The following is a 10960-nucleotide window of genomic DNA, read 5'->3' as shown; positions in this document are numbered from 1 at the left end:
TTTCTATTTTCTAGTCTTAAACTTTTAAAGCAACCAGGATATAACTGACAAAATAATTGTCACATTCCCTGAAGAAAAAGTAGTGGGCACTATCATCAAGGGTATAAGTGAAAAAAGCTTGGTCAACTTATTCAGAGTCTGAATTATCGTTTTAGTTCAGACATTTTGAAACCTGACAAACTTCCTTAAATTCCTTCAGTTGTGTGAACAAGCTTGTCAAGTGATTTGTTACTCATATGACTCCTCAAGGCCGGGTTATTCATCACAGAACCAAACAAAGGAAGGTTCTCAACTTCCAAAGCGTCCCACTTTAATTAAATGTTGTTTCTGGCTCTAAAAGAGGTATCTTTTTCATCACTATCACAAAAATCAAAAAATACATTTGATAAAATGCAATTTAACGAATGAAAATACAGTTAAAAAAAACGCAGAGATCCGTGAAAATTATTTCATTAAATCATCTTACTTTGACAAGTAAATTTAAACAGGTTGCTTCAAATTCAAGCCCTCAATTAATTTTCTCTCAACAAAACCTCATAATCATTCAAAAATTAGAAAAGGATTGTCACAAAAGTCGGATACGACTATCTTAACATCATTGAGTACTGCTGTAGAGATTGGCTTCTTTAACTCGCTCCCCTGGCCTCCTTCTGTTCCAAACTTGGTAACAAACTTTCCGCGTAGTTCGAACAGCTGGACTCTATGATTCACTGAATCACAGACTATTAGTTCTCCAGCCTTGCTCACTGACAAACAATACGGGTCCTTAAACTCCCATCCCCATCCCCCTCTTTTCCAATTTTGTAAAGAAACTTTCCTTCCCTGTCGAACACTTTTACACAGTGATCATTAATGTCTGACACTAAACGATAGTTGTTATGTTGGATACAATGAACGGGAAAGATGAAAGAGCCCTCTGTACCAATTTTAGTTACGCAAAAACTGACCAAGTGAAAAGATCTTGATTAACTTGTTATCACTATCAGCAACAATAATGTTGCCATCACTGTCAATAGACAAACCACTAGGATACTTAAGAGCGCCTGTCTGTAAAAATCAAACATTTCGTGGCAAGGGTGGAAAATTCGATTTATTTCATATTTTAATGTCAGATAGGCTAGGATATAACTAACATCACTGTATAGTTTTTTCCGTGAAATATCCTTTTATTTCAAAGAAAAATGCAAATAACAAAAATCCGTTAAAATCGTCATTTGAGGCACTAAATTATTAAACGGGTTTGAGAGCCTGGCGTGCGAAAACAAATCATTCTACCGCTTTCTAAACACTCAAATCTTTTTTTACAATCTTTAAATATCTGTTGGAATGATTTTGGGAAATATTGCGTTTCTCTACGTATATGAAATAATTTAATTTCGAAGGCATACAATTCACAGCAGTAAAAGTACTTCGTGAATAAAATTAATTTTCACCATGTGCGAAACCTTCAAATCGATTAAGCTTCTGTTGGTTGAATGTTAGAAGGATGGTCTATAGATTCCTGTAAAAATTTCTTTGGGCAAATGATTAAGAGCGACGTGAGAGCTTTTCAAAGTCCGTAAAAAATGCAAATATTTGACCCTTCGCGGTAAACTTTGAAGTTGCGGGTCAGACATCATGTTAATCCGTGCACGTGTCTTGACCTATATTGGCTTAAAATAAGCACATAGAAAAACATTTCGAAATGTTCTTACCTTATAATATGCTGTAAAAGACAGGTCCAAAGGCCATTTTAGCACGATTCTCTGGTCGTTCGTCGCATAAGTTTGAGCCAGCTGTTTGCATTAAACGTCCGATGTACACCACGCAAACTAATGACACTAGTCGAATACAAATCTTTGATCAACTTTCGGCGCATTTCATCAAGACTGCATCTTCTTCGATGGCTAAGGCATTTTGTGAAGTATTTCCTGGTTTACAGTGGAAGAAAATATTACATCTGATCGCTGCTGGAATGACAAAACATGTCGGTGCTTTCACATGCTTTCAGTCTATCTTGCATTGCAGGCAGCCGTTTGTTCGTCACGCAATACAATGTCATTACAATGGGCATTTTAAGGGGGTGGAGGAGCGTGTAAATGGGAAAATGTTTGATTACTGAACAGGTGTAGCCAAGGCAAGCACAACAACTAAGAAAGGGATACCTTTAGTTTTGTTCTTTTTTCCTTGCTAAAATCCAGATAATTTAAGCGTTCGGGAAGGGAGGGTGTATGTAATGGGGGGGGGGGGGGGGGGGAGATTACATTTTACAAAAAAATAGTATATTCAGTACTTACTGATGAAGATCACTACATCCTTAAGCTAGTTCGTTCAATTTTTTAATATAATAGACCCTAGTATCATGAAACCAAAAAACCGAAAAGAAAGGTCTTTTTTTTCACGCAGATGACCCCAAATAGCACATTTCCCGTATAAATGGCTGATAAATAGCAATGAAAGAACGCACCCCTACATTCTTTCGTAAGTCTGGGTGTCCTGTGGCTTCGGGTGGTCATTCATCTGCCCTTTAATTAGTTAGGCGTGTTGTTTTTCAAATACTATCAAATTTTTAATGTCCAAACCAAAGAACACTTAATTTGAAGTCCTTCTAAAATATAAAAATAAAATCGCTAAAAAGTTCGGTCGAATTTATGGCTATTGCTATGGCCATTCGGCGTGAGAAAAAATCGCCAAAAAGTTACTAAGAAAACAAACCCTTGTCGTTCTAGTTACTTGGCGTCTTTTGTTTGCTTAGAGGCGGGGAACGAATTAATTTTTCAAGTCAAGTTTATCACACTGAAAATGGAAGTTTGTTGTTCTTTTAAGGCCCTTGTTGGTGATACAACACTACGACTACGCGGTACAAGTTACCAAACGTGTCTGGATACTACCTGAAGGAAATTATGGTGTTGCGTAACGTGCATGGGTCATAATATCATCCGTCGACCCGAGAGCACCCCTCCTGTCCGAAGCCCCAACCCACGCCAGCACCACATAAACACCAATTGTTATTATCAACTCAAGGATCGGAACATTTTTGTGTGTGTGTGTGTGTGTGTGTGTGTGTGTGTGAGGGGGAGGGGGTGGGTGCTTACTTGTTTTCAAAATTAGATAAATGGAGGAGTGGAGAGCGTATCAAATTTGAGGCCGAAAACATTGTTTCCAATATGTGGCATGATGATTGGTTTATAAATTAGGTAAGGAAAGTGAAGGTATAACAGTAACTCGAAGGGTTATTACTGGCTGGTTTTATACCAATCTCCTCCCACGCGCTTCCCCACCCCACTCCTCCCCCGGTCCATAAGTAGTACTGCATTACCTAGACCCTAAGTGTCGCCCATCAGGTTGGAAACAGAGCACTCTTTCACATTTCAGACTGCATTCATTAGTCAATATATAGGAGCCGATTCTGCTCCTCCCTTTATTTACGTCAACAGACCGCCATAACCTGTTACTAGCCCTATCCACCCGTCAAGGACAGCACACTTACCTGCAGCGATCAGAGTTATGTCCAGTCGATTAACCTACCACTTACACGCTGTTATAAGCAAGCAAGGAAAGGCGAAATTCCTTAAATAAATTGTTATTTTTATTTTTATTTTGCAGTTTTGTGTTTCAAAGCTAGACTGACTAGTACCAGGACTAGTATGCCCACTGCCTTAAAATGCCCATGACCTAGTATAACAAACAAATGCCTATAATGAGGGATATTTTTGGTTTCATACTAGGATCTACTGCATTTAAAGATGGAAAGAACTAGCTAAGGGATATGTAGTGATCTTCAACAGTAAGTACTGGTACTGTTTAGTAAAATCTCCCCCCCCCCCCCCCCCACGGCAACGCTCCCAACAACTGAGCCTGCGGGTGCAAATGAATATCTGTATCCTGTATTTTAGCCAGGGAAAAAGAACAAAACTAAAGGTATCACTAAGCATTTCCCATTTTCACCCTCCTCCACTCCCTTAAAATGCCCATTGTAACGACATTGTATTGCGTGACGAACAAACGGCTGCCTGCAATGCAAGATAGACTGAAAGCATGTGAAAGCGCCGACATGTTTTGTAATTCCAGCAGCGATCAGATATAATATTTTCTTCCACTGTAAACCAGGAAATACTTCACAAATGCCTTAGCCATCGAAGAAGATGCAGTCTTGATTAAATGCGCCGAAAGTTGATCAAAGATTTGTATTCGACGAGTGTCATTAGTTTGCGTGGTGTACATCGGATGTTTAATGCAAACAGCTGGCTCAAACTTATGCGACGAACGACCAGAGAATCGTGCTAAAATGGCCTTTGGACCTGCCTTTTACAGCATATTATAAGGTAAGAACATTTCGAAATGTTTTTCTATGTGCTTATTTTAAGCCAATATAGGTCAAGACATGTGCTCGGACTAACATGATGTCTGACCCACAACCACAGGTCACCAAAGCGTATGTGACACAGGCTACCATGCAAGCGTGATTTAAGAGTTTGTATGGAGTTAAAATTAAATCGAAATTTAGACATCAATTTTCCCTAAAAATCCCACAAAAAATATACTCAAGTCTGAAAAAACTTACCCGGTGTGTTTTGCTGTGTTTTCAATGCTCTTCAGTGCTTCCAAACGCTGTTTTGAGCGGTTTATCTCTCAGCAGCTGGTCCACGTGCATCACTGTATTATGTTAATGGAAAGGTAGGAAACTACAAGTCGAATTTCAATGAAATTTGGCCCGTCATTTAAGGAGTGCACTTCCAAAACCTCGCTAAAATTTGCTTGAAACTTAAGCTCTCGCTTACCTGCCTCACCATATGGCAAGAAGGATGATGTGCGGTCCCTCCTGGGTAGCTCATTTACCGAGGAGTTTATTTATTGAGACACAGGCTTTCGTTAAAAACAAAGTTCATTTCAAATCGGGTGCCATTTTTGCCACCGACCGAGCCGTGTCGCTGGAATGTTGGAACAAACTCACTGGCAAACCTAGGCACGAGTACTAAAATTGCCCAGCCGGGGAAATCCACGGGAAGCCTTTGGCACCTAACAAACCACACACACCCCCTCCCAGCTAAATGCAGTTCTGCACCAGCCATCCGACCTTGTTGTGGCCTTTTTCAGTAACGCGTAAAGCATTATTTTGTGCATCAGTTAGCCTGCAAGATGGTATAATTAAGCTAGGTTTGCATTAACGTGACAGGAGAATATAAATAGATATACAACTTATATCGAATTACCTCGACACATTTCAGATCCACGAAAGCGACTACATCTTGCAGTGGATGTAACTTCGTACCAAAATTTGATTGTATTGACTGTGACCTACCAAAAACGACTAAACACTCATCGCCAGATCTTGTCAAACGACTTAGATTATTTTTTCTTCCTGCCCTCCTGCTCGCAAGGAATAAACCGGTAATGAGTCAGAGAACTTCGAAATACAAAAGATTTAATGAGCAAAACATTGACCTTACACGTTTTTTAAAAAATGTTGCCGTTCTCGGCAAAACAACAACTTTGCGAAACTCAAGGATTTTTGGAGAGCGTGCATACAAAGACAAATTTTCAGTTTCTTTCAGTCAGCTTTTATTCAATAAAAGCCAACTCGAAAGTTAACGAGTTGGAAAATTGCGAGGTCAATTCATAATAAAAACAAAATTAATAATGCAAAAGTCAATTCATATTCTCAAGAGACGTTTGTTGCTGTCACGCCAAGCACAGCTGGCTGGTACAGAACTGCACTTAGCCGGGAGGGGGTGTATGTGGTTTGTTAGGTGCCAAAGGCTTCCCGTGGATTTCCCCAGCTGGGCACATTTTAGTACTCGTGCCTAGGTTTGACCGTGAGTTTGTTCCAACATTCCAGCGACACGGCTCGGTCGGCGGCAAAAATGGCACCCGATTTGAAATGAACTTTGTTTTCAACGAAGGCCTGTGTCTCAATAAATAAACTCCTCGGTAAATGAGCTACCCAGGAGGGACCGCACATCATCCTTCTTGCCATATGGTGAGGCAGGTAAGCGAGAGCTTAAGTTTCAAGCAAATTTTAGTGAGGTTTTGGAAGTGCTCTCCTTAAATGACGAGCCAAATTTCATTGAAATTCGACTTGTAGTTTCCTACCTTTCCATTAACATAATACAGTGATGCACGTGGACCAGCTGCTGAGAGATAAACCGCTCAAAACAGCGTTTGGAAGCACTGAAGAGCATTGAAAACACAGCAAAACACACCGGGTAAGTTTTTTCAGACTTAAGTATATTTTTTGTGGGATTTTTAGGGAAAATTGATGTCTAAATTTCGATTTAATTTTAACTCCATACAAACTCTTAAATCACGCTTGCATGGTAGCCTGTGTCACATACGCTTTGGTGACCTGTGCCGCAACTTCAAAGTTTACCGCGAAGGGTCAAATATTTGCATTTTTTACGGACTTTGAAAAGCTCTCACGTCGCCGTTATCATTTGACCAAAGAAATTTTTACAGGAATCTATAGACCACCCTTCTAACATTCAACCACCAGAAGCTTAATCGATTTGAAGGTTTCACACATGGTGAAAATTAATTTTATTCACGAAGTACTTTTACTGCAGTGAATTGTATGCCCTCGAAATTAAATTATTTTATATTCACAGAACGACGCAATATTTCCCCAAATCATTCCAACAGATATTAAAGGATTGTAAAAAAAGATTTGAGTGTTTTGAAAGCGGTAGAATGATTTGTTTTCGCACGCGAGGCTCTCAAACCCGTGTAATAATTTAGTGCCTCAAATGACGATTCTAACGGATTTTTGTTATTTGCATTTTTCTTTGAAATAAAAGAATATTTCACCGAAAAAACTATACAGTGATGTTAGTTATATCCTAGCCTATCTGACATTAAAATATGAAATAAATCGAATTTTCCACCCTTGCCACGAAATTTAGAATTTGTCTGATTATAACAGACAGGCGCTCTTAAGCTGGTGATCAAGATTTCCTTCTCGTCCAAACTGTCCAAGGTATTCACCCTGACCACTAAAGAGTTGAACTCGGTGATTACCAGCGTCTGCCACTATAATGTTATCATTATGAAAAGCTATCCCAGGAGGTAAGTTAAACTCTCCCTGCTGATCACTTTTTCTACTAGCCTCCCATGCAGACGTCCTTAGGGGTTCGTCACGGGTTTCCTCCCCCAAAAGAAACGCGTGACGAACCCCTAAGGACGTCTGCGTGGGAGGCTACTTTTCTACCAAAAGATCTTAAGTAGGTTCCAGTACTACTAAATACCTGGATCCTATGGTTACCAAACTCAGTCACTGCAATCTCATCGTTTTCATTCACTGCTATCCCCCAAGGCTTTCTAAACATTCCAGCAGACGAACCTCGTTGTCCAAAAGATAACACGGGTCTGAACTGTCTGGATTTGACTTGAACCTCAAAAGGACTGCCACGAACATGTTCTCCATTTACATTCACTGATGCCTGGCATGTTCCGATTTCTTTCGCAAAGAAGCTAATCTTGTAAGTGCCATCTTTGTTATCTTGGACATGCGCTTTAATCGCACAGTCATGGCCTTCACGATTTGTGATTTCCACTGTTACGCAGTCATGCTCTTCGTAACATTGTTGTCCTTGCGCGTTCGCTGTTGTTACAACAGTCTTCGCTTCAAGTCCTACAGTCGCTTCACGAATTCCTATCCCCTCAGCTCTTGATTGGTGCGGTCTCGTTTTGGTTGGGAAACATTTGATGCAGCCAATTAATTTGTTTCACGCTTACATAATTAAATAATTGTTGATTTTTCTCGAAATCAAACTCGGAAAGAATTCCTGTGTTAAGCGTATCAACTTTGTCATCTTGATCGTCTTCCTCCTCAATTACTTTGTCTAGAAATTTGTTTGGCTGCACGATCTGACCGCTTGTGCTTCTTTGTAAAAGCATTTCATTTTTTTCGATTGCTGTGTCGTGTTCTTTTAGTTGTTGTTCAGTGTCCTGCCCTTGTATCCCCAGACACTCGAGTGATTCTCTCACTTTGTTTCCATGTCATCAAAGATTTCAATCTTCTTCGCTTCAATTGTGGCCATAATACTGTCAACAAATTCCTGCACGTTTCTTTTCACTTTAGCGGCGTGCTCTTGAACTTAAACACAGTTTTCATCGATTTCTGCGATTTTATTCATCTTCGTTTTCGCTCTGTGTTTCCGAGATTCAATCGCTGTCTTCACTCTCAACTTGCGCTCATTTGCGGCTGATTCTAAAGCAATTTTGGCGTGACCATCATGATCAGTTAAGGCACAAGTGTTGCAAATGGAAACTTTACAAATCTTGCAAAAGAACTCTAATTCTTTCTTCTCGTGACCTGGCTTTCCAGAAAATTCTGGCCGCTTTAAAATGTTCTCAAAGTCTTCATCTTGAAAGTCTTTCAAAGCCAGGACATAATGTTCTTTGTAGGCTTTGATCACATTGTGGGAACTGATGCAGTCATTGCACCAAAAAGAGTAACACTGAAAACAGTAGGAGCTTTCACCGCTTCTTTTGTCGCAATTTCCGCACTTCACACCGCTTGCATTGTATTGCACTCTTTGATGGCCAACACATCCAACAAACTATTAATTCGGAAGTTTGTCGGCAAAGCGTTAAGATCACCGTCTCCGGGGATCCTGAAGTTCTGCCTACACTCTGGACATGAAATAGTTTCTCGAATTCCGCTCGTTTGTTGAATCCTTTGCAGGCAGTGAAGGCGAAAGCTGTGCAAACATGGCAGCTGCTTTGGATCAGTGAACTTGGTCATACACACAGAACAGGATACTTTTTCATGAAGATTGTGCAGCAAGGTTTGAATATCCATGATATGATACGACAAGGTATTAGGAAGATTTGGAGTTGAACACACCTTAAGAACCGGTGAGGGTAAAAGGAGGAATGAGTTTGCGGAATGGTATGTGGCATGGCGTGCGGAATGGCATAATTATGCGGAATACGATTTACGCGGGGAATAAATTAACTGAAGAGCGCATCCTGTTTTCGCGCCAATTTTATAAGAGCAGCAGCTTTTTTGATGCTGCGGACTCTTGCTAAATATTAACAACAATTCGAGGATTTGATCGTCTGATTGTTGATTTGGAAGAAGTGAGGGTAAAGAAAGCGATGAAAACTGTTTATAGTTTTCGCATTCAAGGAACTATGAGTAAATCCGTAGTAAATTAAATTTCATGTTCACTTTACTCCATGCGACTTTAGCCTCCCACGCAGTCGTTTTTAGGGGACTCGTATTACCTCCTCCCCACACAAATTGAGCGGGGCCGGAAATAAATTTCAGCCGACTTGTCGCGCAAATCTAAATTTTGAAAATAAAACCAAAGTAGAATTTCAGTTCGCGCAATTTGTGACTAAACAGGGAGCGGTGACTGTCCATGGCTGTCGCGCAAAAACATCTTTGCGAGGTAGGGGGAGGCGACATTTCGCTCGAGATGGCGCGTAAATCTGTGACGTCTGCGCCAAGGTAAATGGCCGCAGCTGTTGCGAAAAACTTCACCGAGCAAAACTACGAAAAGGGAGCTCAAATGCTGGCTCAAAATTGTTTTTTCTTGGGATTCTAACAGGTAAGTGTGTTCCAAAATTATCCAGATTTCATTTAATACGAATTTGGTTGCAAAGAGGCGAACAAGTCGAACGCTCAAAGCTATTTTGCTGAGTATGTTCAAATTGTTTCGCGAAAAAGTTGCCTCCCTTGTCAATATTTATATACTAAAGTCAGCAGGCGCAGATCAGCTCGCGCACAACTCAGTACACGACATTAGTGCTGTCGCGTAAATTTTATGCAAATGAGCACTATAGAAAACCGTAAGAAACGAACAACGTAAGTCAATAATTTAACAATTTATTTCTTTTTCACAACTTTTGTGGACTCCCTGTGCTGAACCGTTATAAATTATTCATAACGATCTGAAAATAGACTGCGACGGGATAGTAGAACGAGTGAACCGCGCGACCGCGCGCGAAAATTGCCTCCCTCGAGGACACGTGATGCGCGGAAGGAAGCGCGTCTTCTCGCGGGAGGTTATTTTCGCGCGAGATCTTGTGTTTCGCTCCTTTTACTGTCCTAAGAAAAATAAGAAACTGCTCGTAGTCTAATCTGAAAATAATTGCACGGTTAATGGGCTGCCGTCACTGGCCGCTAAGAATTATAAATAGGATCAAACATATCAGGTGATATTAAGTAAATAAAGAACTTCAGCTTTCTGGTATTTCAGAGTCAGGTAATGTCCGAGATTGTCCAAAAAATGGACAGTTACTGAAGACGGTGCCTACTACCAAAGTATTTTTTTTTTTTTTTTTTTTTTTTTTTTTGCGGTTTATGACTATGTGGGGTAAGTAGACCTTAGCAAGGGCTATTGGAATCCAAAAAGAAAATTGGGGGTAGCCACGCATTTTTTAGAGATAAAAAGCGCCAAAATATAAAGCAATGCATGGGATTTTTTCCTAAATAAATTGAAGCTTAATTATCTCTGAAAAATGCGTGGTTACCCCCAATTTTCTTTTGAGATACCAAAAGCATTTGCTAAGTTCTGCTTTCTGCGCGTAGTTTTAAACCGCGCAAAAATATTCCTGTGTTAGTAGGCACCACCCATAGGAAACCCGAGTATCTCGCGATGCGCAGAACGTATGCGCAGTACCAATAGTACGAGGCACCGTCCTGAAGCAGAAAAAATAGATTGCATCAAATAATTGTTCTGAACTGGACGTTGCTTCACTGATGACACTACAGCTAAGACCGTTCTCGAACCGGGATGCTATCAGTTAAATCTTTGCCATGTTCATGGGCGGCTTATGCCTCCCAGATGCCTCTAAGCACAGCAGTTGGACCATGTAGGTACTGCTTGCCAGAACCTTGGTTTTGTCCCTGACGGAAGGGTACAGTAAACATCCGCATATCAGAACCTATGATTTCGGGTTTCAGGCTGATCAAGTTCTTATTTACTGGATGCTTAGTGAGAAATCAGCCTGGAAATGTTCTTAAAATTTGTTT

The 10960-nt window shown here is 40.4% G+C and overlaps 1 pseudogene; it reads right to left on the bottom strand.

The window, feature by feature from the left end:
• Positions 1 to 540: 540 nt before the first annotated feature.
• On the bottom strand, positions 541 to 8779 carry LOC146479529 (E3 ubiquitin-protein ligase TRIM45-like; annotated as a pseudogene).
• Between the last annotated feature and the right edge of the window lie 2181 nt (positions 8780 to 10960).

The sequence above is a fragment of the Pavona decussata genome, unplaced genomic scaffold (genome assembly GCF_977016875.1).
Source record: "Pavona decussata unplaced genomic scaffold, jaPavDecu1.1 SCAFFOLD_58, whole genome shotgun sequence".
Taxonomy (NCBI): domain Eukaryota; kingdom Metazoa; phylum Cnidaria; class Anthozoa; order Scleractinia; family Agariciidae; genus Pavona; species Pavona decussata.
This window is presented reverse-complemented; position numbering and strand designations above follow the sequence as displayed.